The sequence below is a fragment of the Numida meleagris genome, chromosome 2 (genome assembly GCF_002078875.1).
Source record: "Numida meleagris isolate 19003 breed g44 Domestic line chromosome 2, NumMel1.0, whole genome shotgun sequence".
In the NCBI taxonomy this organism is placed as follows: domain Eukaryota; kingdom Metazoa; phylum Chordata; class Aves; order Galliformes; family Numididae; genus Numida; species Numida meleagris.
Genome location: NC_034410.1, coordinates 103137914 through 103165265, shown reverse-complemented (window position 1 = coordinate 103165265; position 27352 = coordinate 103137914). Strand labels below are relative to the sequence as shown.

The window sequence follows — 27352 nt, the reverse complement described above, 5'->3', positions numbered from 1 at the left end:
CAATATCTGCCTCTGGCATTGTGGGCCAGCATCATAAAATAGGAGGCATTACTTTCAGAGCAATTCTTGTACATATCAACCTAAATAGAAAATACAGCATCCTGTATTCAGGCAGTCAGCAATTAATAGCATTTCTATACTGAAAGTTTGGCAAACACAGTTAATAATTTTTCTCCACTGAGGAAATGTTGCAGGTTCTTTCTGCCACTTCTAGTAATTAAGCCTGCATGACATGTAATTAAACCCTATTATATATGTCTCACACTGCTGCTGCTGCTTGTCTTCTTCAATCTAAATCTAAGCCAAAGGAAAAACAAAACTATTTTCTTGCACATCTTTTAGATTGAGCTGGAGCAGATTTAAAACAAATAAAGTTAATCCGATGTGAAAATATAGTTTTACTTTTGTTTGTAGCTTGAATTTAGGAAAGAAAGGAAGAAACAGTAAAAGATGGGAATTGCTTACAGATTATCCATCATTTTAATGCCACAAGAAAAATAATTAGTTGTAAAGACTGTCAGACAGTGACAGCTCTTTTCTTTTTGAAGTATATCTAGTAGTAGCATATACTTCTACAGTTTCAGTTGTGGAACAAAGGATTTGTTTGTGGTAGTCTCCGCTGACACCAGCAAAAGCAGTTGTTCAAGGACTTGTAATGCAAACAATATGGTGTCTAACCTAGTAACTTAGTGTGAACATTTTCCTTTATTTTTCACAGATTTTTAAGTCAGTTTTCATTCACATTTGTATCAACAGTAGTGTAACTGATGCGGTCCGGTTCAATATCCAACTCTTGCATTCTTTTGAATTCTGGAGGAAATTACTGCCATGTCGTATGAATTTGGTACTGCGGTGTGTTGTCCATAATGAACTTCAGATGAAGATCAGAAAATGTTCTGCTTTTCTGGCTTCTGAAGAAACTGATGTATACATTAATGCACAGACTAGTTCTTTGGTAAGGCTGGAAACGTTTTTTGAATGAGATGCTATTCAAGATCAGCTGCGGTTCTGGCATAGAGCTGCCAATGGTCAGTGACTGCCTTGAAGGTGCTTTGGAAAAAGTCCTTCCAGTTCACTGTTAAGTAAAAGGGACTGTTTGTATTCATTTTGGTCACAGCTATTCAGTGAGGGGTTGGGACATTCAAGAGGAGAGCAATCCCCTTTCTTGAACTAATGCTATGTGAGCAGATGAAATAAAGATTTTGTTAGTGCAGAGGTGAGCCTGGCCTAGGGCCAGGATCCTGATAAATGCCATAGCTCCCATATACATCTTTCCTCTGATCAGCCCTTGACCACCTGAAAGGTGCTTTATTCCCTGAACATCCTCCAGGTAGCTTCTTTATTGCAGAACCCTAATTAAAGGCAGCATTGTCAGCTCAGCCCTACAAACTGCACTCTTCCACCTAATTGTCTCTGGGACCTGGATTCCGTGGTGATGATCAGGCTGTTTGTCTGTCCTTCTCCATCTTCTCTGCTAGTAAATTGGCTTTGGGAATGACTGGTTTACCTGGTGACAAGTTGGATTCCCTAAAGCAAAAAGAACTTTATTCAGAAAATAATCTTTCAAGAAAAACTTGTTGTAAGCAAGCTACATGTATGGTTAGTCAAGAACCATCACTTGTCTTTCACAGTGAGAGAATTGATTAGCATATGTTAAATGGTGTGTGTTCCCATTGTTGACAACTCTGTTGGGTATGGTAGAGAACCTGCCTTTTTTGGTGTCAGTGTCTCCAACCTTCACCTATGGGTTGTTCCTGCAGGATCTCATCTCCTCCAACTATTTGGGCAGCACCACAATCATTAGCAAGCCCATGTGCATAAATATAACACTTAGAAAATTAGTGTAGTAATCTTCAAATGTTTGGTGATTCTGTAGCATCTGTCACATAGTGTTCTTAGCCACACTGTGTTGTAAAGGGCTTAAAAATAATATTGAAAATGTGTATATCATTAAGCCACTGGATGTACAGACTTACCATAATTCATTCCAGGCAATGAAATCTGGATGTATGATGGATCATGCAGTAAAATGAGAATAATCAGATAAGGTTAGACCCTTGATACTTAAAAGCATAGAGGAAAAATTATCTGAGGATAATACTAAGCACTGTTATATATGTTCATATATAGTGAGTATCCGCTTTAGCAATGGAAAAGGAATTAAAATTATATGAATGAACAAATACTTCAGATCACAATTAAGCTTCCATTGCAGTCCATTATCTTTTCTATTTTGTGCATTGTCTTTTTAAATACTCATTAGTTCAAGAAATTGAAGGACATAAAGAATCAGTTAAGATGCTGTATTTTTTCCAATCCCTAGATGCTTAATATCTTGTTCATGTCAGTGTTTTTTCTGTTGCATCCTGTGATGGCAGCCATCCACAGCTGAACCTCTGTCTGCAGTTTTGCCATTCTTATCTTTCACAGCTCTAGCTTGCACGTTTTCTCACATCCTTTTCTCACAACTTAGCAGTTTTCTTAGAAGTTTGAGCCAAGGTAACACAGCTGTGCAGTTTCAGTACTGGGCTTGGGATCACAGGCAGCAGGACCCCAAGGAGGAAGGTTATGGTGCTTGGGGTAGAAAAACATCTTTTCAGGCTTCAGTTCTCCTGTTGCTAAAATACAAGTGAAAACAGAGCCCTAGAGCAAGTCAGGGATCTTTCTAACACAATATTCTCCTTTGGAAAGAAATGCTGAGCCCATGCAACCATAAAACTGAGTGTGGAAAAGAAGTTTAAAATGAATTTTCTATTTAAATTCATTTTTTTGGAGAACTGTGTTGACGTTACTGTTTTGACATCTTCTGAATAAAAGGATCCTTTTTATTCTGAATACGTCAGAGTCCACAGCCTATGAAAAATGCCAGAATGTTTTGAAATTATTTGAGAATTTCAACTACTCAGAGTTGCTTTTTTGTTATAAAATTATTGTAATCTTAATCTCTTCTTTGTAATTTGGAGCAAAAATGTTTGAAAAACCCCTGATGTTTTGCAAGATACCTGAAGTATTTTCTACTTAGCTCTCAATTCAACTGAAAAGGAGGAAGATTCATGATAATATGTCTGTTTTCTAAAATAAACAAAGGCGATGTGAATTTTGTCTAGTAGATGGGAAGGCATTTAGAAACAAAATGTTCTGCTTCCTTAAGGAGGAAGGAAAAAGTTGAGGCATGTATATGTGAACTCCAGAGTCAGAAAGGCAGGAGTCTTTCCTGTGTTGGAAAGACAAAAAGCCAGCTATGACTGCGGTCATTTTCATTGTACAGCTTCATCCCAGAGCATTTCTGTCCAACATCTTATTTTTTTTGTTTTCTTAATGGGTTTGAGTATTCTCTTTTTGCAAGTTAAATTATGCTTTTAGGCTTACTTACATAAGGAAGAAGAATACAGGGAAATGGGGGCACCTTGAGTGTTTGTCATAGAAAGCCTAAACTTTTAGGAGATGGAAATGGGCAAAAATTATTAGCACATTTGGATCTGGAGTCATGCCCTGTATTTCCCATCCAAGATTTTGGAACTGCCTGGGTTTTCTGGTGCTAGTCTGACTTGGGTCATAGGGGTCCAAACTGGTATTTGCAAAAGGAACCGGGTAGTCTATAGTGGGACTGGTGATGTGCTGGTGAAATCAATTAGCACAGTGCCTAAAGCTGATTTTTGTTTGGAACATAAACAAACCTTTTGGGACTATCTGTGAATCTATTCTGCAATCTATTCTGAATTATGAATCAAGTCTATGTAGGCTGCAGTTGAGATCTTAGGCAAGACTCTGGTAAAGATCGTGCCTGTATAGGCAACTTTGAATTTGCATGTAAGCATTTCTTGAAAAGGTACCATATACCTTTCCCAGGTAAACCAGAATAGTTTATTATTCTAGACATCTTCAAAACCGATTAATTACATTTTTAGTCTCCAGAAGCTGATAAGGTGCATGACTTCGATGGAAAAATACACTCCTTTGATTTCTTCTAGATGTGTTACCAACCCAATTGGAGTCTAGACAAGTTTGGAAACTGGTTTTAAAGCCATCCTCATATTTTTGTAATCCATCTGCATTGAAAGCTACTGATCCTAAAGTCTGCATCTTTAAGATGGAGATATCTTTCTGCTAATTTACTTATATAAAATAGCAAATGTAATTTTGCAATTTTGCTCCTGGTTTACTAAGAGTATTTTCTTGGGAAAATAGACATTAATGGTCAAGTGCTAGAGTTGATCTGAAAGAAACCAGGACCATTTGCATTAGCATCAGAGCAGTTTCTTACAGTAGCTTCTTTGCTCTTTGCACTCTTCTTGAGGTCAGTTACTTGGAAAAGGCATTAACTCCTGATATCAACACATCAAATTTCTGATCCTGTCCCAAGGAATTATATGCTCAGGATGGTGTCAGAGAACATTAGCTAGGCTCTCAGCTGCATTCCATGTGGCACAAGCTCTCCTCAGTGGAGAGCTCTTCATGCTGAGGTTTTCTTCTCTGTCTCACTAGTTCTGAGGATGGTTGATGGCTTTTTTTTTTTTTTTTTGTCTCTTGGCTTTCTGCTGCTTATAGGATTAGATGTGTTTTGGGTTGGCAGTAATGAACAGGGTGAAGTGTGCATTTGAGTGTTGCTGGAGGAGGCCCACAACTCTTTTGTGGCTGCTGCCTGTTAACAGAGTTCAGGAGGACACAGGCTAACCTGATGGTGGGGCGCAGACCTTCAAACTCCTTTGTCCACACTTCTCTTCATCTGGTCTTGGCAATTCAAACACGGTGTTGCTTAGCTGAACAGCCCTTCAACCGTAACAGGCTCTGTGTCTGGGTAGCCCAACTTGCTGGGAGGTTCTGGGCAGGTCACGCAGCCTCTCCTGTCTCAGCTGTGGGGTGTTAAGGATGGCTGCCATCCTCTGTTCCACATCTTTTCCCTTAGACAAAACCAAGAAACTGTTCAAGCCACGCCTGGAGTTGACCCCATCAACATTCACTTAAAAAAGTCTGTTAGGAAATTGCTGAGACTATCTGGTTTTTTTTGGTTTGTTTCAATTTTATTTTATTTTAATTTTTTGAGTGGTGGTGGTGCTGATTTAATAGCTTCATTCCTTCTTATCAGAAGGAAGGAAAACTTTGTATTGCTTTTTTCTGAAAGTTGTACTGTTTATACTGCTTATAAAACACTATTCTCTGCCTCTAATGGTTAAAACACACAGAAGTTTGTAGATGCATTTTAAGGTGACAAAGCTGAATGTATTTAAATATGGCTCTAGAATACCAGACTGTGTATTGAATGTCCCCTTGTTGATGGGTTGCCCCTAGCATCTCACTGGGGAAGCGACATCCTAAAACTCTTGCATTGGGTGAAGACTTTCTGTATCAGTCTAGTAAAAATGACAGCATTCTTCCCCCTCATAAATTTGACCTCTTTCTTCTGTATCTAAATATAACTCCTCTTGCTTTTTTTGAGTTAAATTATGCACAATTACAGCAAAACACTATTCTGAGTTTTGTCATGCATAGTAATTTCATGATTAGTACCTAGGACATCTTTGTACTTGGGTATTTACAAGTTGATTAAATACTTTGGCTGCCTACTTAGGTAGCAAGTTTTATAAAGTTACAGCATTTTAAGGGAAGGGGGATTATTTCTCACGGTCTTACAGTGCAGTAGGAAAGGTACGAGGACAAGAGGTAATGGCCTTAAGTTGCACCAGGGGAGGTTCAGGTTGGATGTTAGGAAAAATTTCTTCTCAGAAAGAGTGGTAAGGGATTAAACAGGCTACCCAGGGACGTGTTGAAGAACCGTGTGGATGTGGAACTGAGGGATATGGTTAGTGGGCATGGTAAGGATGAGTTGATGGTTGGACTAGATGATCTTAGCGGTATTTGCCAATCTTAATGATTCTCTGATTCACTGAATGTGGAAACCTTGGCTGCAGTGATGATCAAGGGAACCAATGCAGCCAGCAGCTTTTCTTCTCAACATTGCAGCCTGACACAGCAAATGCCCCCTTTGGACATGAGGTCCTCTACTCTGTAGTGTCTGGACTGTAGCTGTGCTGGGAAATGCTGCTGCTCAGCAGTATCTGTATCTTATTGTAGTACAGGTTTGAAGAGTGATAGGGTGTCAGAGCTCATTCTTCTGCTGTGGGAGCTCTGGGATGCTCTTTCTTTTGTATCACAGTGTGGGAAGATCTGTGTTAGCAGGTGGGAGAATTTAAAAGACCAGTCTGCCTGGACTCAGAAAATGTACTGTGCTTTGGCAGTGCTGGTCAGTTATCTGCCAGGAACTATGATATCTAGAAGTGAAAGCCTGGTTTTAGAAACTTCCATCTTCTGCTGTCCTTACCAGTGGCTGCAATACAGCTTTGAGAATTTCTCAACCCTCCTACCTACCAGCCCCAGTCATTCTACACATGCTTTCTTAGTGAAGTGTCTTGCCTTCCCACAGACACAACAGTTCTTCCTAAACAGTCATTGCTGTTTAAAAAGAAAAATATATATATTAGAAATAACAGTCTCAAATGAGAGAGGTTTTTTTGTTGGGTGTTATATTGGGCTGATCTACGGCTATGTATGTGTGCTTCCACGTTCTTTTCAAAAACAAGTAGCCTTTAAAGATTCTGATTTGTTAAATTTCTGTCTTTCAGCAGAACAAATGTTCTTTCCACTGCCTATACTGATCAGCATCAATTTTCTATCCATTATTGCATTTATGAATAGTTTGCTGTTGCTGAAGAGGGAAATTGTCGAAGTGTTACTACTCCCCTTGCTGGTGTGTTGTAGTAATGGCACTTAATTTCAGGCTTACCAGTGGTAAGCTGCTATTTGAATAGATGAGGGTAATTTTAAGGGGCCAAAGAGCAAAACTTAAAAGTTTTTGTCTCATTTCTTATACCATGTGAATATTAAATTAATAAAATGACTTTCACTTGTTTTTTTGATTTATGCTCGCATGGACCTTGGGTATGTATAAACTTCTCAGCATATTTTTCTTGGAGCTAGAGCTGTTTAAACAGTGACATGGCAACTATTTTACCTGGCTTATTTTTCAGGAAAAAAAAAAAAAAAGTATTCTCCTGAATGAAAAGTCAAAAAGACTTGTAGAAATGTTGGTAAATATTTCCTGGTGTTGCTGTCTTAGGGGTGATAACAATAGTAATAATTAGTTTTCCAGGGCTCAAGAGATGGCACTTTTTACACGATGCTAGTTTTTTCCTGCTCCCATCTGACTGATACACATCAGCTACAACCCCACCCTCAGGTAAACTCAGTTCTTTGTCCTAATAAAAGTCTGTTTTGCCTCATTGTGCAGACCATGAAAATGTTACTATGTAATAATAGAAGTTAGACCAGGTTTTTAGGGATACTGGGGTCTTCAGAAGGAACTTAATGTTTCTTTGTTTGTTTCCTCATACTTTGAAAGAATGTAACAGGACTAGCAGAACAGAACTATGTTTCAGGAATTCATCACGTGCAGCCCAGGATAATGTTCTACTGCTTCATCTGGTGTTGTGCCGGAATAGCTTTCACATGATTTTATATAAGTGGGACATAATTTGGTTGCTTATTTGCCCAACAATAACAAGCAGCACGTGGTCAGAGAGAAAATCTGCTGAATGCAGTTGTCTGGTCTCCAGCAGCCATCCAAAAGTGGATGGCAAGGGAACAACGGGGAAATAAGAGCATGTGGTCCCATCTCCAAGTTCTTTCCTAATTTTATTTTAGTAAAGCTTTAAGAAGACTTCAGAATTACTTAAAAAAAAAAAAAAAGTAATAGTAGTCTTATCTTCGTTTTTTAGAGGGCAAAGTTGAGTAGTGGCTCTGTGTGCAAAGCACATGGAGGATGACAGGTAATGGCCTTAAGTTGGGTTCAAGTTGCATATTAGGAGAAATTTCTTCGCAGAAAGAGTGGTGAGGCACTGGCACAGGCTGCCCATAGAGGTAGTGGAGTCACCCTCCCTAGAGGTGTTCAAGAACCGTGTGGATGTGGCACTGAGGGACATGGTCAGTGGGCACGGTGGGGGTGGGTTGACAGTTGGACTAGATGAACTCAGTGGTCTTTTCCAGTCTTAATGATTCTGTGATTCACGTGTGCTCTGGTCAGCAGTACAGCCCATTTAGTGGATTGGGACTCATGGCTCCTCTAATATAGTCTAGTGTAGAGTAACAGGGGACTCAAGTCAGAACTTGTGATTATACCCCTGACTTTTGAATATTGAGCCTGTGATGAGAGATCTAAATCTCAGTCCTTTTGTTTATGATCTAATGAAATAATCCATGTCATTCAGAGTGCTCTGTCACCTTTTGTGTAGAATGTCCTGAGACTGGGAGGTGCCTGAACCATGTCATGGCTGTGAAGTGTCTGGAAGAGACCTGTAGAGGGTCGGAGCACATGATGAAAGCTTTTTGGATAATGATAGCTCTTCAATTAGCCCAGCATGAAGGGGGAGGCACAGTAGGAGATTGCAGGACGGACTGTCATCCCCATCCTGTCACCTTAGCAGTAGGCCATGCAGGGTACGCTGTGCTTCTTGCTACAAGCAGTGCATTTCTCTCTGAGGACCTGTTAGGGTATAGTGTCTGTTCCTTCTGCCTATTTAATGGAAGGAATTACATTTTCAAGGCATATGGTTAAAGTACAAGTTGTGACATTTTTATTGTTTGTTTGTTTATTTTTTGTGGAAATAAAATATTTGAAGCCTGTCTGGAAAGGTATCTGTCCGCTCAAAACCCCAACTCCCATCTCTCCCCACCCCCCTCCCCCCAAAATAAAGCACACTTCTTTTTTTTTTTAATGAAACCCTTTGAGGCTAAATGTGGCTAGTAGGAGGCACTGTGGGATTGTAATCCAGAAACACAGGACTAATTTCCATGTTTTACTTTTAAATTAGTTTATTTCTGTTAACTAAAATTGAAATGTTTCAGTTATGAATAACATCAGGAAGACCCTGCACACTTGAGTGGATTTAATGAACTGCATGTGTTCTCACTGGTCTGTGAGCGCATGCATGGCGGTGGAGCTTCTCAGACCTGTCACTTAATATATACTGAAAGACATGTTTTATTTATGACGTATTAATTTTAACTGTCCCGGCTTTTTCTTTTCTTTTTTTTTTTTTTGTTTTATGAGCAGGGTTTCTGCAGAGCCCTAAGATCATTTTAATATGTTCAGAAGAAATTTTCACAGCCACTGAGTTGGAGAGCTTTGTCTCATGAAAGTGTAAGAGTAGCATGTTTCTTGTCTGCTTTTATTAGCCTTAAGAAGGCACTGGATTTTCTGGCATGATTGAGAATACTAAAGGGTGATTTATTCCTTTCTCTGGATAGGCAGCTAGTCTGCGTTTACAGCCCATGGTATTACAGTCTATACTATCCATATTAGCTAGTGTTGAGTCTGAATGAATAGCAGTATAAGTACTCTGCTGAAATTTGTGATAGGTACTAACAATAAAAGCATACCCTATTTGATGATAATCTAAGAGGTCACATTGTATTTTACAGCATCCTTATGCTAGTTTCTGTTGTTTTTAATTAGGCACGATTTCCTTAGGAGTTTTGAACTTACTTCAGTGCATTTTTATATTGTCTGCATTTGAACAATTTCTCTTTTGCCATGTCTTTTTTTTTCCATGTATGTTTTATGTTTTATTAGCTGTTTTCTGTAAGAAATTGCTTACTGAAAAGCTGTATTTCAGGGCTGCAATTTAATGTTCTAGAAGAATATAGGAGCTGTGGGTTTTTTGTTTTTTTTTTTTTCTTACTAAAACCCCAATGTTACAGTAACTTGTGAGCGTGCATGAGAACTGCTTTTCTTGCTAACATAATGGGTTACAGTAATGCAAAGACAGTGCAGCAAACCAAATTAATGTGGTAAGGTTGTTACTTCATTAGAACAAGAGAAAAATGTATTCCATGCTTTTTAAGTGTGGAGGAAAAAAAAACAACTATTTTCACAGAAGCTGCATCCTCTTAGGAAAAAAAAAAAAAAAAAGCATACCAGAAAACAGTATTACTTAAGGCAGTTCACAAAATCATAGAATGGCTTTGGTTGGAGGGGACCTTGAAGTCCACCCAGTCCCACCCCCTGCCAAGGGCAGGTCTGCCCTCCCTCAGCTCAGCTGCCCAGGGCCCCATCCAACCTGGCCTTGAGCGCCTCCAGGGATAGGGCACCACAGCTTCTCTGGGTGGCTGTGCCAGTGCCTCACTGCACTTTGAATGAAAAATTTCCTCCTAACATCTAATATAAATTTCCCTTCTTTTAGTTTAAAGCCACTCCCCCTTGTTCTGTCATTATCAGACCATGTAGAGTGTTGATCTCCCTCCTTGTAAGCTCCTTTCAAGTACTGGAAGGCCACAATGAGGCCTTCCCAGTGCCTTCTCTTCTCTAAGCTGAACAAGTGCAGATCCTTCAGCCTGTCTTCACAGGAGACGTACTCCAGCCCTCTGATCATCTTAGTGGCCCTCCTCTGTAACTCTGCATGCCTCCTGTGCTACCAGCTTCATGAGAAGCGGTACAGAACAAAGTCCTTGGTGTGCATGCGCTGTGGCCAGCTGTTCTGGGCTGAGCTGCACCTGGGTGCAGGGTGAAGTGTTTTATCCAGAGCCAAGGCTTGCAGGGCTGGCCTGGAGGTCGTTTTTCCTTTTGCTTTTGCAGCCTCACCACTCAGTGGGACAGCACTTAGGAGCAACTGAAGCATATCAGGCATTCAATTTTGAAACCAAACTCACCACTTACATTTTTGAGTTGTAGGAATGTTTACATTGACTTTTGATGCTGCCTGTGCAGGAAAAGTCTGATTGAAGCATTTGGAGTAATGCTTTGAATAAATAAGTCTGTTTTCAGGCTAACACGTTTTTATTTATTTTTGAGACAGGGCTGTTTTTCTTCATTTTCTTGTTTAAAATAAACAAAAAGTTTGAAATACTGATTTTCAGGACTCTAAGGCTTAAAAGTGACTGTGAGTTATTTGGGATTGGACTTTGTCACTAGGGGGCAGTTAGTCACAAAATTAGCTGTGGGATTTCAGTTTTGTTTTGTAGAAGTTTCTTTCTTTGAAGTATCTTGTAAAAATACCTGTTGATTTTTGTATCGATTCAACAGTGTGAACATATAAATATCTGCCGCTGGCAGCACAGCTGAGTTTCAGAACAGGGATCCACAGAAATCCTCTGGGTTGGGGGATGAAGGGTGAGACTAAGGAGAGGCTGCAAATGTGCTGGATGTAGCACATACATAATGTGCACAGGCTAAAAATACACCAAAAGGCTGCTCAATTAGTATTAATTTAATTATTAGAAGCTTGAGTGGAGCAAATGATCATATTTAGCAGCAGGGGAGAAAATAATCACAAATGCAGTTACATTTCTTGTGAGCACCGAAATCTTTCTGCTTTGAGATGCAAAACCTCCTATTGAAAACAAAGAAAACCAGAGCCCTTATTTACACGTACCTATCAGGAAGCACCTGGGGTGCCAGCTGGAGTGCACAGGGGTTTACGATACTTGATGCTTCATGGTATGTACTGCCCACGTTCACGCTACCCCCATGGCTTCTGATGGGATGCTCAGTATGGGTCGGCAGCCCAGCCACATGTGAGCACTTAGGCAGCTCCCCGTATGCCAGTAAAGCTGGGTTTCTGTCAAGAAATAACACATTTTACCTACCAGTTGCATGCCTTTGAGAGTTTGCCATGGGACTGCTTTTCTCTATTCCCCTCTGATAGATAAGCAATCACAGAGAGCTGGAAGGTGCTCTGAGGGGTGTTCCAAGCCGATGGGCTTTGCTGTACTTTTCTGGCTGTCACTGCCAATCACAGAGAGTGAAGAACTCAGGGACTGCGTTGGCCAGGCTAGTGCAATGCTGAGGCGTGCAGAATGCAAGGATTGGTTTACACATGCTTTCAGCAGGCATGGCATGCGGTTCTATTGCTGTGCTGTAGGGCTTGTTTGTCAACGTTGTCCTCAGCTTCTGACCAGAGCTGGCCATAGAAGGCCTCAGTGGGGATTTACTTGTTTTTGCTGTTGGCAGTCTAATAAGTTAGTTATCAAATGTATCTGCTGTAGTGAGAGGGTGGAGCCAGAGGTGCATATTACAGATGAGAACCCGAGTGGGACCGGGATCAGGAGGGGATGGTAATGCCAGACCACTGGTGACAGAGCTCTGGTAAGGGGAGGAAGCAATGACAAGGATCTACCATGCTGGAAGCATGACTTATTTATTCACTTTGTTTATTTTAAACTGACTGTCTCAAATGAAGTCTCTGGAAACATGCTTTCAATAAAACATGAAAATGTAGATGGTTTCAAAAGTTTCGAAAATAGTTTGCTAAATATCTATGTGGGCATGTATTTCACTGTATCTCCCATCTCCTTTGAGGGAACGCTCTTGTGGTACATTTTGGAAGACCTGTAGGTGGGATATTAAAATTCCAGCAGATAGAGAAGATGGAGGAAATAATGACAATCTATTTTAGAACCATTTTGTATGATTAAGGGATATGAATCCTGATTCAAGATTACGATTAAGGGACATCTAGTGCATTGCCTTTTGCACATGTGAACTTGAGGTCAGGTCTTTCTGCATGGGTTTCATCCCTTCATGAGTGAACATACTCACACACTTTCTGTTTCATAGCTCAGAGGGAAGCAGCATTAAAATCCAGTAGTTAGTACATATATATTAAAAAAAAACAAACGTGAGATTTTCTATAGATTCTCTATAGTTAAGGAATTTAAAACGATTACCTTGAGCACAGTTTAGAATTAAAAAGGCAAGTCAGCCATGGTAACTGTGGATTATGGTAACATTGCTTTGACTGAATGATAGGTCAAGGTTACCCAGATAAATTTTTCCCAAGTATCCATTCACAGTGCTGGATGTCTGCTCATTGAAACTTTGTCTCTTATGGTGCTGACTTATCTATGCAGGCATCGGGATCTGCCTGTCTGTAGTATATGCCAGGTGCTCAGATGACCATATAAGTGTTTCAGCACAGAGATTAGATTACAGGACCAGGATTTATGAGCTGAAATTCTTTTTTCTCCGCCTGTCATGATGAACTTCACTGCAGAGTGGCTTCTGCTACGTTTCCTGGAAAGATAAGGTGGGCATCCGAATTCACAGTCACAATGATTGAATGTTATTAGGGAAAGCTTAAAATTAGGTTTTACAAAAACAAGATAAAACTATTCTACAAAAAAAATATCAGCACCGTTTGGAATGGCATTCTCCTGTGTAGCTTGCAGTCTAGAAGGGAGTAGCACTTCTCACTCTAGTAATTCACAAAATGGACTATGATCAGCTTAATTACGAGGCTGAACGAATTTTGAACAAGTACGAAGTGAAGTTTTCTGTGTTTTTGCTTCTCATGCATTTTAAGTGAAGCAGGTAGAGGGCACTAGGTGCTAACATTCAGGATACTGCTCCATTGTGCTGGTTCTTGGCAAATTCCATGGCTGGTCTTTAGCTGCAATAGCAAGCAACCTGTGCTTTACATTAGAATAGTCTGGTAACACTCACACAGTCCATTAACGCAACTCAGCAGTTGGAGTTGTAACATCTTGAACTGCTAAAAGTGGACCTCCTTAAGAATCAGCATGTAAATAATGCAGGCACTGATTTGGGAGTTGTCCGTGCAGATGAAGTTCAGAGCTGACATTGCTGACTTTAGGTAAAACAATTGAGGTATTTAGTGTTTTGTGTGTATTGTGTTTTTCGCTTTTCAAAATAAATGGAGAGGCATTATTTGCCATGAAAATGAAACTCTACAGGAAAAAAAAACTCAATTTCTCTTCTGGAAGGAGGAAAACCATAGGAGCAGTACTGTAGGAAGAGCTTTATTAAGATATATTTGTATTTAATCAATGCTGTATAATTAGAGGCAGTGTTTAAGAGTTTGTTATACTGACAGTTGAGCTATTTGCAATCTTTAAACAGATGTCTGTTTTATGAACAAAAAAACAACACCTCTCAGTTCTCAGAAAGGCTCATTTGTTTTTCTCTATTTATTTTTGTCCAGTTCCAGGATAGCAAAACCAGAGAAACAGATAATTGACAGATGATAAATATATGTATTCCTGTAAGGCTTCCTGACCGCTTGACGTTTCTAGAATGTGGCCTAGAAGAATGGTCTGGTGTATGCATGTGGCTTAGGGTACTGCAGTTCAATCCCCTGCTCTCGATAACTTCCTATGTAATTTTGAAAATCACTGTGTATCACTAAGCTTTACATGCAGATCATAATGCTTTTAATACTCAGTCTGTCTTTTCTTCTTTTCTGTTGGAAACTTGTCTCTGGATCTTTGCTGTTACCAGGCTTGTCCATTGCTCAGCACTACCAGAGTTCTGGTGTACAGAAGACAACTTGTACAAGTGCAGAGAATCTAACTGGTAGAAAACAGTGTGGTAATGATTTCAGTGGTTGTGTGACATGCCCCCATTGTGAGCTGTGTGAGATAAGGAACATGATTTCCCCCTCCCATTGCCTGGCTGCCACCGCTGTGGTGGGCCCTATCTATTGGGTATCTCCAGACTCTGAAGTATTTGAAATTGGGGTCTTTTTTTTTTTTTTTTTTGTCTTCTGTTGTAGCACGTAAATACAGCAATACTAGATCAGACCTGGGCTCCACCTTGCTCAATTTCCTAGCAGCAGATTGAAATCTCCCCACATTGCCTTCCCAAACTCTAGCAGTTTGTGTTTCAGGGACTTCCTGTGCCAGAGGTGGTTTCTGTTTGCTTATCAACCCTCAAAGGATTTCCCGTCTCTCAGCTTGTTCAGTCATCCCCCGAATCCATGTAAAGTTTCAGCAGCCACAACATCCCCTGGTGAAGAGTTCCCTAGTTTCCTTTCCTAGTTGAGTGGAGAGCTGCTTCCTCACGTTTGTTCTGAACCTGCCATCTGCCTGCTGCATCTGATGCCCCTGGCCCTGTGTTAGAAGAGGCAGCAAACAGTCAGCTCTGATTCACCCCTTCCATGTCACTTACGATTTTATGGATCTCTATCATATCTCCTCTGCTTTTCCAGGTTTTGTAGTATTTCTCCTTGTAAGCCAGCCTGTCCTTTTAATCCACCATCTTACCTTCTTTTTTTCTTCTCCATTTCTGTCACATCCTTCTTCACATGAGTGGAAGGATCACAATTGCATAAACTCCTTAAGCTGCAGGTGTGTATGTACACTGTAACACAACAGATCCTTTTTGATTTTCCTATAGTCTTCAATCTGGGAACTGGAATTACTCAGTCTGGAGAAGAGGAGGGTCAAGGGAGACCTTAACTGCTCTCTACAACTCCCTCAAAGGAGGTTGTGGTGAGGTGGGGTCAGCCTCTTCTTCCAGGTAACAGCAATAGGATGAGAGAGGATGGCTTCAAGTTGTGCTGGGAGTTGTTCAGGTTGGATACTAGGAAGCATTTCTTCTCAGAAAGAGTGGTGATGTATTGGAACAGGCTGCCCAGGGGGGTGGTGGAGTTGCTGTCCCTGGAGGTGTTCTAGAACTGTGTGGATGTGGCACTGAGGGACATGGTTAGTGGTCATGGTAGGGATTAGCTGATAGTTGGACTAGGTGATGATCTTAGTGGTCTTTTCCAACCTTAATGATTCTGTGAACTTGCTCTCTAACTTTTGAGCATGGATCTGATGTGTATATAGAAGTCTCATCACCCCCAATATCTTGTTCCTGAGTTTCAGAGTTCTACACTAAGTTCAGCACCCACTACTTCTGAGTTTTAAGTAAAAATGTTTTTCCCTACTTGGTATCACTTTGCAGAAATTTCACTTCACGTGACACTGGATTATCTGCTTACATTTGTCCAGAGTTCTTTAGCCTCCATTGTTTCTACCCCTTATTTGGGGGTGGAAATACTATCATCAGCAAATGTTGTCATCTCTCTTTCTCACGTGATTTTAAGAACATATTGAACAGTTTTAGTCTTTTCTCAGCTGCCTGTAGGACTCTGCTGGTGACTTTCTTTCACAGTGAGATGATTATTAATGTCCATGCTCTATTTCCTATCTTTTCTAAATCCACACAAAGATGTTCTCTCTAGTTCTGTGCCTGTTAGGTTTCTGTAAGAAATCTTACGTGAGAGATTATCAAATACCTTTTGGAAATCCAAATAGACAGTGTGTCTGAGTAGGAGAAAAAAGATATGGAGTCCCATACAATGCAGTGCCTGAAGGAAAATAGCGGGCAGTCAAGAGACTTGTTATTGTTGCTCATCTGAACTGTTCAGTCATTTGTGACAAATATCAGTATTCCGGATGATTCAGTAGCAGCTGAACAGATGAGGGCTCTGAGGATATGGATTTACAGTGGATTTATGCTGATCCATGCGTGAGCTTCCTCAAGAGGGGACTTCTCCTTGCCCCCTCTGTTATCCCTAGCCACACATTTCCATCCATACAGCTGATGGGGCTGATCTGAGCTGATACGATTGAAAATCAACCGATTAAGCAAGATGAGGGTTTTCAGCTGAACTGGGTCGGTGATGTCTTTACCACATGATGTGGTGCACTAGAACTGTCACAGTGGAGGAGGAGAAGCACACCACTGCAGCTGTGGAATACGGCACTCTCCATTCTTGCCAGACTTTGAGCAGCTAATGCTAGTCATGGAACCAAACCCTGAGCAAAGCTGTGGGTCTGTAGCTTGTCTCGAGGGGTAATTTTAACTAAGATCTTTTGAATGTTGAGTGTGAGTAAGTGGTGGTGTGATGCTATTTAATTTTGTCTTTCCAGCAAAGAAATAGGAGGCTGCAGTGTGTTAATGGAATTGATCTATTCTGTTCTTAGAAATGAGAATAAAAAATTGAGGGAGTACTTCATGACTGACTCTTGGTGCCTGTGTGGCATTTTCCTCTGTGATCACTAAGCCTAGCTTCCAATATTCCAGTGATTTTTTTATTTTTATTTTTACTGAATTTAACTTAACTTTCATGCTATGCGGTAGGAACCATAGGTGTTTCCCTTTTTTTCTTTTTTTTTCTTTTTTTCTTTTTTTTCCCCTAGTGGCTTTTCTAGCTAGTTATATGTAATTCAAGGAGATGAAAAATACTAGTCAGAATATAGACATTACTGATATGTTTGTATGCACAGAAGAAATCTGAAACTCTGAGTTGCTTGCAGCTCTGCTGTTCCAGAGTCTCCAGCTCTACATCTAATTAACCATCTATTTAAAAATGCTGTTCACTGGTTTCGCTCTCTGCCAGCAACATAAGGATGCAAAATTAATTTTTGGAAGATATGTTCCTCATTACGCTTGCAATACTTGAGCCTAGTCTTAATACTGTAAACAATCCAAAGTACACAAATCACTTTAATTATAGCAAAAGGTTAATGTGTTCACAGTACCCAAAGTTGTGTGGGGGTGTGTGTGTGGATGCTCAATTATCACATTTTCTTTTTTAGATCCCTCAGAAGACAGGAAATTTAGTTCTGTCAAACTGAGTATTTTACTCTTCACTAATAATTTAAGTAATTGCAATTGGAGTGGCTTTAGTCCAGTATACTTTGTAATATGAAGAGAATTTTTCCACTTTGCTTTTGTTTGTTTTTATGTTCTTCATGTAGGTATTATAGAATCATAGAATATCCTGAGTTGATAGGGACCCATAGTAATAATAAGCTAAATAGAAATATGCCTTTTTCCCCTAATCTTGGATATATGTGAAGACCTTGCCCCTGCAGTTAGCAATAAGCCAGTAACATACTAGGCATTGTTGATAATCAAATGCAATATTGACCGTGTTCTCAAGCCAGAAGGAAAGAGAAATGTCTCATCCTGAGTGCTCAGTTCAGTAGAAATCAGTAATTTACATGTGAATAATGGCATCGCGTTATAAATATGTCACTTAGTACTTGCTGAAGCTAACATGGTCAGTAATTCACATGCTGATTCATATCAAGCACAAAGGATTATTTTATAAAGCCTAAAGAGGAATAGAGTCCTTTGGGGAAAATAGACATGGGAAATTTTTCATTCATAAAAATATACTTTAATTTAGTTACATGGTATAAAGAACTCTTTCACAGTTCCTTTCTCACCCTTGCAGACGATGCATTAATGTTGCCCTCAGTTTTGGGGTATCATCTTCACTATCAATATTAATGCATACCCAGGACTGAGTAAACTTAAATTGATCTGTCAGCCATTGTGATTTCAGTTCTACTTCTCTTGGTTGTATCTGACGTTGCATCCTACAGTGACAAACAGGAAGTCTTGATTGTTCATTTTCCAAGGACTGCTGTAGACAAAGCTGCTCTGAAAGTAATGCCTTCTATTTGATTATGTTGGCCCATGACATCAGAGGCAGATGTTGGTGGTATGGCAGTAAAGGTTGAACCTTCCTACCAATATTCCATTACAAGTGGTTGCTGTGTGACGGATCACAGCAGAGGGGCAGTCTGACAAATTGGCATTTGATATGGAAGTGTTTATGAAGCAAAGGTGTGTCACTGAATTCCTACATGTGGAAAAATGGCACCCAGTGACATTCATTGAAGTTTGCTGCACATGTATGGAGACTAGCCAGTGGGTGTGAGCACAGTGAGACGATGGGTGTTGCGCTTCAGGAGTGGCAGCAGAGACATGAAAGACAAATCACGTTCCAGATGGCCATAAGGATTTTTACAAGTGTGGAATGCAGGCTTTTGGTCATTGCAGGTGAAAATGCATAGCTAGTCATGGTCACTATGTTGAAAAATAATGTTTTGTAGATGAGAATTTCTTCTATCAAATAATACTATTGTGCTCTTCGTATCTGATGTAGTTTCCATGGAAATAAACAGGAGGCACTACTTTTGGAGTGACTGCATAAGTAGCAGTGTGCTGTATGGTCATATTCTACCTGTAGGTCTCCATAAAACTTCCCCTGCACATTTTATTGATGCAAATTGTACCTAGGTACTAGCTTTTGGGTATGTACAGCAGTAGTATATTCTGAGGGCAGAAAATGTTTGTGTGTGCAGAACCCGCAGGTGTGGTTTTAAAGCCTGCCTAACGATTTATCTTCTGTGTGTGAAAAAGGTGGACCCTGCCTTAGAACACCTCCTTAGCCTCTTCCTGAGTGATCGAATTAATATGGTGCATCATTTGTGCTTTTGCATTCGGGGTGCTTGCAGTTTCAGGGTAGCAGATCCCACCTTACTACCATTATTTTAGTCTGTTTAATTAACCATGTTTTCAGTGACATACATGAGATCACTTCTCAGAATTACTTCTCCAGCTGAACTTGCTTCATCACCCCTGCAGCTTCCTGCTTCTGAGCATTGCCAATATCAGAGTTGGCAGAGCAAGGATGGCACACAAAGGGAGTTCAGTGGGGGTTTCTGAAGCAAGCAAAAGGCTCCTGCCAAACCAGGCTTGGAGCATCAGGGTGCCGCACCTGCAGGTACAGAGGTGGTTGCAATTAGCCCCAGTGCATGCTATATACACTCAGTTGCTGCTCAGTTAGCAGAAGTTAGCGGTGGATTGAATTACAACCCTGAGCTGTAGGTTTGTCTTTAAAGGCAGTAAGCATAGAGGATTTATTTATTTATTTACTTATTCATAGGCTTAAATGTGCTCTCATGTAGCACTGGTGTACCCTTTGCAGTCTGACCTTCAAAGTTTATTTGGGATTTTTAGGGCAGTCATCTCATAAGATCCATAAGATTAAATAATTGCTGTCAGGTCTCTCTCACAAATTTTCTTCAACTTCTACCCATGGGTTATTATTATTTATTTCCTAGTCCACTGTCTTTCCAGTATGGAGGGGTACAGTTTTAATTTCCACATTTGAAGAATGTATTCAGAGAGCAATGTTCTAACATGTCTACAGAACTGTTCTCATTGAGGATTGTCTATGCAATCTATGGGCCCTTCCTTCACGGAGCTCCTTAAAATATCACCCATCCAAAAGTATTAAAGCTGTCTATGCAGAAAGACAGAAATAGGTGTTTAATTTGGCTCTGAACCCCTATCTTAATCTGAGGACCATATTTCTTAATAACAAAAATTGAGCTAGCTTGATCTTTTTGTAGGATGGAGAAACTGGGAAGAAGAGATTTTACAGTGCTCGTCATCAGCAATTGACTCAAATTGCAATAAGCAATAAATAGTCTTGTTAATATAAACTTATTTGGTAACGTTTCTTGTAACGTAGTCATGAGTAGCAAGCACTAAACCTGCGTATTCTCTAATAATTTGTATAGGAGAAATCAACTACTTTGATTAAACAGTGTGGTCAAGCTGTCCAAATCCATCTGAGAACCAAATCTGCAGCAGTGGTTGAGCTTCCTGCCCTCCTCCCCTCTCCCCAGCTTCTTCTGACTAGCAGAAACCTGAATCTGTGTGCATCTTGGATTCATATTGTATGCTCAGTCATGGGTGACCTTTAACAAATGACTTTCAATAACTATAGCTAAATTCAAGCACTAGAGTTGGTCGCAAAAGGTCATACTCTAGTTATACAAAACATAGATAAATTTGTACTCCCTGCAGCAACTGATTGCTGTAGGTTTTTGTTTTGTATCTGACCAATCTTAATGCAGAGACATGCATTTGGAAAGGTTATATTCGAGCTTTGTTTCTCTTTGCCTTTCTCTCCCTAGTTTTCTTTCACTCTAAAATTATCCTGTAAATAATTTTTTTTGTTCTCCAATTGTTAAGGTTCTATTTCAAAGGGTTCCTCTTTCACCTTTTCCTCCCTGTTCATCACTCGTTAATTAATTGCTAATTCTCATGCATGTAATCCTTCTTGCAAATGTGAGCACTGTCTTTCTGCGAGTGTTAGATTCTCATTGGGGAATGTTTTACTTTGAAATGGAATGATTTCAGTGAAGTTATTTGAGGCCAGTGTACTAAGAGCATGCCTTATAGTGGCACGTATAGACCTTAAACAAAGAAACGTGGCAGATTCTAACAAGTACAGTTTATTTATGTAGGCATAAGTCAGAATGATTAATAAATTGAAACAATATTTGCTCTCAACACCACTGGTCACTTCCTGGCCTTTTGCTGTATACACAATTCATCTCCTCTTTTTTCTGAAATACAGAAACTGTAGACTAGGGCTTCCCATGGAGACTTTGCTGTGGGGACTCTTTAGTGTCAGGAAGCTGGATTTTTCCACCCCTGCTTGGGCTTGCTGCACGCTCATCTTGCTTGCCACTGTTTCCAATTCAGATCAGGGAAGCTTTGTAGCTCTGTTTATGGTGCAGTTGTCCTAGAAGATGAATAAAAAAAAAATAAAAAATAAAAAACTAAAGACTGTGTGTGCATAATCCTGTGGGAGCTTGTGTGCTATTTGTCTTTGGTACTGGTGCCCTCATCTTCACATGCCATTTTCAGGCCATTCTAATTAAGATTAGGTGGGCACCATGAGCTTCACAGCTGGATATCCGCTCCTTTTCACTACAACTGAAAAAGCAGTGGCTGACCTTCTCTAGGGTATGCCACAGTGGATGTCATGATGCCTTGTGGCTTTGCCACAGAGTAGTTAATCTGTCTGCAAATTCCAGCTTCAGTCACATTCCTCGTCTGGGTGGGGGCTGCCATATGTTCTTAATGTGGACAGAGATGAAGCAGGACTCAAAACCAAAGCCAGCCTACTGCAGTGTCTCAGCCTTTCTGTCAGTGCATTGCAAAGCTTCAGCTGCCCAGGGTTGTAACGGGTTTTATTAGAGACTAAGATGTCCATGGCTCTTATTTCTATGTGGGGACCATGAGTACATAGATGCATGCACTAATTGCTCTCCATGATCTTTTTCTTCATGACAGCTCCTAGTGTCCTGCTCACATAGTATATGTCAGATAGTTTCCCTTCAGTGGAGTGTAGTCACCTATCCCTCATTTAACACAAAGAGCTTTAATATAGGAAGCTGCAACAGACCAGCTGACAAGAGGAAATGCCTTATTTTGTGTCAAAGCCCAGAAGCCTACTTTGTGGAAGGTAATTGCAGCAGCAGTTGAGCTCAATGCTGTAACATAGTCGGAGATATTTTAACATATTTTGATCTATGTTTTAGATAATCAGTATGTAATAAAGCACTGTGTGTAGCTAGCAACATGGAAGTGAAGGCTAGTGGTCCATCCAGTTTGAAATGGGAGCCCAGCAGCCTTTGCAATGTGAGAAATGAGGCAATTTCTACCTTAAGATTTGGAATATGTTGTGGTGAAGTTTGTGGAAATGTGCCTGCAAAGCCACAATTAACTGATCTTTGCCTGCATAATTGTACATGAGTAGGAATCTATGATTTGCTCCACTTGGTTCCATCAGACAGTGGGAATCTGAGAGACTCATGAGGTGTCTAGATAAACATTTCAAAGCAGTTGCACAGTAAGCTATAAAACAAAACTGAAACCAACTATTCTTATTGTTGGATACAGGATGAATGCCAAATAGGCAATGAAAATATATGCAGCATTGACTTGGAAACCATCCAAAGCATGATATCAATATTTTGTTGATGTTAAAAACAAATATGCTGTCTGGCATGTTTCCATCATCTCAAATCTTCCATCCTTAAAGGAACAGAGTGACAAACCTTTTTTTTCTCATTTGCTAGAAAGATAGAGTATAACTAGCCAGAAGAAAACAGGTAAACACACCTGCCTACTAATCACATTAAGGAGCATACTGGCAATTCTGTATTATTTGAAAATTTTTGTCAGTGTTGTTGAGATAGAGGGTCAGTAAAATGCATTTTTTATTTACTTACATTCTAACATCTCTGTCTCCTTGCTGTAAGTACAGTTGCACGATGTTAGCTAGTGCAGAATTTGGCTGAAGAATAGATTTGAATTGCACCTTTCTCTCTTTTTTATGTACAACAGAACGAATGAATTAAGGCCCTCGATCCTATTAACACCAATGTTTCTTAGCCAGGCCAGGAACTTTTTTTTCCCTTTGAGATTCCTTTTTGATATGACTTGTTAGGAGGAAACTGAATGGTGTATGTTAATCAGCACGAGACATTGGACTGTTGGAGCTTTTGTAAATGTTTAGTTTCCCAAGGTCCTTTGAACCTCCAAAAGAACAGTTCTGCCTCCTTATTAGAGTCTGACAATTAAAGGTATGCTTTCATATCAAAAGTAATCATGAAAAATTAGCTTGGGAGACCTTGGAATGCTATGAGAATTTCCGTGTTTTGAGATCGCCAACTTTCCTTCATTTGCTTCAATCAGTATCAACTTGAGTTTTTTTTTTATGTTACTTACTGCCGGGGCAACTTATGAATTGGCTTTGACAGCTGAGAAGGGATTATGCAATACTATGAAGATGTGATTCATACATTTTAGGCCACTGTAACCATAGTCGGTTGCATAATTATCGCAGGTGCAAAACTAAGCTAACCTATGTTCTGAAGGCAGTGCTGTTTTGCATTTCTAAAATCCATGTTATGAGGAAAATGTGATGCATGTCTGAAGGAGCTGTGTGGCTTGTATGTCTTAGAGAACCAACAGTCAAATTATAGGAACTGCATGTTTCTGTCCTAAATATTTTAATTTTTGTGTGCCAAGTTATGGGCATGTTCAGAAGGTAATCTGTTAGGATCACGTCTTCTCAATTACAAGTCTGAAAAATAAACCTGAGTGTTTCTTTCTCAGGCTCTGGTGCCATTGGAAATTTCCTCAAAAGTATTGCAAGTTCATGGTTTGGTTTCCTTTCATTGCTCTAGTAGGTTAAGAAACCAGTAATGAAGGTGGGGTGGATCATAACCAAATATGTTGCATATGTGTTTATTTAGATCTATAAAAATAAAGTAAAATCCAAAGCTGTTAGTATTTCTATTGTGAACTGGGTAAAAAATATATATTAGAATATTGAATTATCTCCTCAAAACTGATTTCCTTTAGTGCCATTCCCCTCGTAGCTAAGTGGGTATGGCTGTTCTAGATTATGAATATGGCTGTTTCAGGGCAAAGCTGAGAGACTCCTCTTGTTTAAAGAATAAATTAGGATTTGATTTTGGGTTAAAAAAAAAAGAAAAGAAACAATATCCTTTGTTGCTAGGACTTGCAGCAGTCACGTCACATAAACTGGCAGATCTGTGTATTTCAGGGATTGTACACTAATTAAATACAGTAGTATCCTTTTGCCTTTTGAAATGAAACCTTTTTTTTCCCTTCGCTATATACTTAGGGAACAAACATGCTGTCAAAATCCTTAATGTGTCCAACTATTTGAACATAAGAAATAGCATCAAGCTGTTATTTGTTCTGTTGGAGTGTACTCATACATCCAATCAATCTTTTGTACCTGGTGATGTTAATTATATTTGAGCTGGAAGAAGTTTAACATTAAAAGGAATTACAGCAGATTAATCTGTAAACCTGCACAAATATCACATTCCTTTGTATGGAGGTAAGCAGGGCACAGTGTGCATAATTACACGTTGTTCCCTGTGTAGGTTGGACACATAAAGCTGAGGAGTTCATGTTGCAGTTCCTCACGACAACGTCATTTAGAACATGCTCCTGTGTCTTGCAGTGGTCACTTACATTACAAAATGTACATTGTTCCTTTCTGTAAGGTAATGTTCTGTATAAGAACAAGTAAGCAAAAAAAAAAAAAATTGAAAACCTCAGCTTGCCCTGGAAACAGGAATTAGTGTACTAATTAGTGATTGAAAATACATAGAAATCTTTTAAAGAATGCTTGCTGTAATTTTTTTTTTCCTGAAGTGATACAGCTTGAGGTTAGCCCAAGAAAGCCATTTATCTCAATCACCCCAAACCATGTAAAGGTACTGTTTTTTGCTTTTTGTGATTTGTGAGACAAAAGAAAATCACTAAAAATGAATTTAGGGAGGTTTGTTTCTCCACTTCCGGATTTCAACGGATGTTTTGTCTCAGTTGCACCGGTTTCTCCTCGGTTATTGTGGCAGGAGAGCAGAACCTCGGCAAGTAAGACTTGCAGTTTGTACTACTGAATACATATCTTTTGATTCAATGCAACAGTGGAGTGTAGTTGTCTATGGTGTAGTTGTCTATGGTAGAGGCCATTTGATTTGCTTACATTGTCAAGTCTGGTCGTATAGCTCCACTGAGCTGAGTTAGGAATAGTTTGCCAGAAGAAAAAAAATGTTTCAGGAGAAACATGGGAGAATGATGACCCAATTGCGTTGCAGAAGATGTGTCTCTATGGACTACATGGACTGCCTGCTGGACAACTTTCTTATAAATTTCCAGATAGCTGTAAATTCCCCAGTTAGTTGATGTTTGCAGTGGCTGTGGAAAGGCTGTTGTAAATTTTGAACTTAGTGTCTGGAAGTCTATGGGTAATGAAATGTTTGGCAAATCTCAAGAATCATATGAATGTCATGACACTAATGCAGGTGTTGCCTCTGGGACTGACTGGCATGATCTGGTTCTGGTTCTATCAGAGTCCCGTTGCACTGTCCTTTCAATTTGGATCCTTGTTGAATCATCCAAGTGAATAATGGCCATCACCACAAGTGATCACAAGGCACCTAAACAGAAACATCCTTGTCAAAGTTGAGGATGCCATAAGTAAAACCCATGTTAGTGACTAGTCATCCTTAAAGAAATCTGCAGTCTTGAAAAAATGAAAAGAAAATAAAAAGCAGGGCAGACAAAATGCTAAAAGCTGTAGGTCTAACATTCTTTTGCGTGTAAAAAACTTATTTTTAAAAAGGCTGAATTGGGGAGGGTCTTTTTTACTTAATAGTTGTTGATTTTGAAAGAATATCTCTTAAGCTTACCGATCATCTATTACAGCGAAGAAGAGGGAAATAAGAGATTTTTCATGCTAAGTAAAATGAAGATAATGTTTAGTGCATTCATGTTTTTTCACATTTTATTTTAGATTTTCTCCTTAAAGCAAAAGCACAGAACACAGCAAGATTTTGCAGGCTTCCTGAAATAATGGTGCCAATGTATTTCCACCTAATTTGCAACATCTCTGTTACTACAGCTCTTAGCCTCTTCTGAGCCTAACTGCTGACTATGCCAAATTCACATAGTTGTTCTGTGATGACGACAAGGATCATCTAAAGAATAAATGGGGAACACAATATTCATTTTGCTGGTGCCCTCGAATTTGATCTCTTTGCTGTCCTTAACAGCTTAGTCAGTCTCTGTCCTGTTTAACCCAAAGTCATCATTGCTGTTGTATCATGTAGACTCATCGGCAACTTTCTTCTCCTTGTTACTGTGGTATTTAAATTGACAAAAATGAGAACTAAGAATGAATAAAGAACTACATAAATTCTTCTTCACATTTTCCTTAGCCTTGTCAAAAGTGGCCACAGAGGGCTTCCCCAGTCTTTCTGTTCATTTTTGTATTTGTTTGAGGTAGAAACCACAAGTTTGATTGGAAATGCAATTTGCATCTTGAGGCATCACTGGCAATAATACAATGGCATGAAAGGCTACTCTTCGCGGAGCGCACTTTTCCCTCTGGGCTGACTTTAGAAACTCATTGATGTCACTTCCTTCCTCAGTCAGCAAGTGAATTTTCACTAATTCTCAAGACCAGCTGTCCATGTTGTCAATAGAAAGTTATTAAAATTCCTTTAAAGTGAATCAAAATAGCCTAAAAACAAATGTACTGGGAAACAGGAAAGCATCAGTATTCAAAGTCCACAAACCTCTGAGCAAAATAGTGTTGATCTAACCAGAGATTTCAAGCACTGTGCTTTCCTAGCAACTTGTATATCATTACAGAATGCTAAAAACACATACTCCTTCTATTACCAACAATCTATTTGGTTAAAAATGAGTTACAAGAGTCAATTCTATTACTTCCAGAAACGATGTCAATGAACAAGGAAATAAATTTGGGGAATTCTCCCCAAAACAATAAGGTTTTGGGTGGTATTTTTTTTTGTTTGTTTGTTGAGGAAAGAAAAATGCATTGTTTTTATATTTAGCAAACAAAAGCAGAACAGAAGCATGCAGGAAATAATTATCATGACAATCTTACAACATAGCCTGAAGTAATTATTTTTATCTGAGTTATCTGTATTGCTTTCCTGAAAATAGAAGAATTCTCAGCAACCAGTATGGGAAGAACGTTTTCCTTTAGAAATGAGTATGTTTTAATACTTTAAATATTTTCATTTCATTTTAAAGCTTCTGTCTTGTGCCGCACACATCAGCACAAACAAATTCTGTTGAAATGGATAAATCGTTTCTAGTGCTGAGGGGGGCAGCCACCTATGTTAGGCAAAAAAAAAAAAGTTCCCCTGGCAGTTAATAGTGTTACTAACATGTTGTAAACAGTGTCCTATCATTATTACTTGGAAAAACAAAAACAAAAACAACAAAATAAATAAAGCACTCTGATGGGTACGTGTAACTTAGCTGGATAGGTCAGTGTGAAATTCCCGACTTTCCCCCATACGTGTGGATGGTGTCTAGTAGCAAAGGGAGAGTAAT

At 39.5% G+C, this 27352-nt stretch overlaps 1 protein-coding gene across 10 annotated transcripts in view; it reads left to right on the top strand.

Moving 5' to 3' along the window:
- CHST9 (carbohydrate sulfotransferase 9) overlaps positions 1 to 27352 on the top strand; it is an 89031-nt gene that overhangs the window by 44292 nt on the left and 17387 nt on the right. The gene's annotated exons all lie outside the window — the stretch shown is intronic.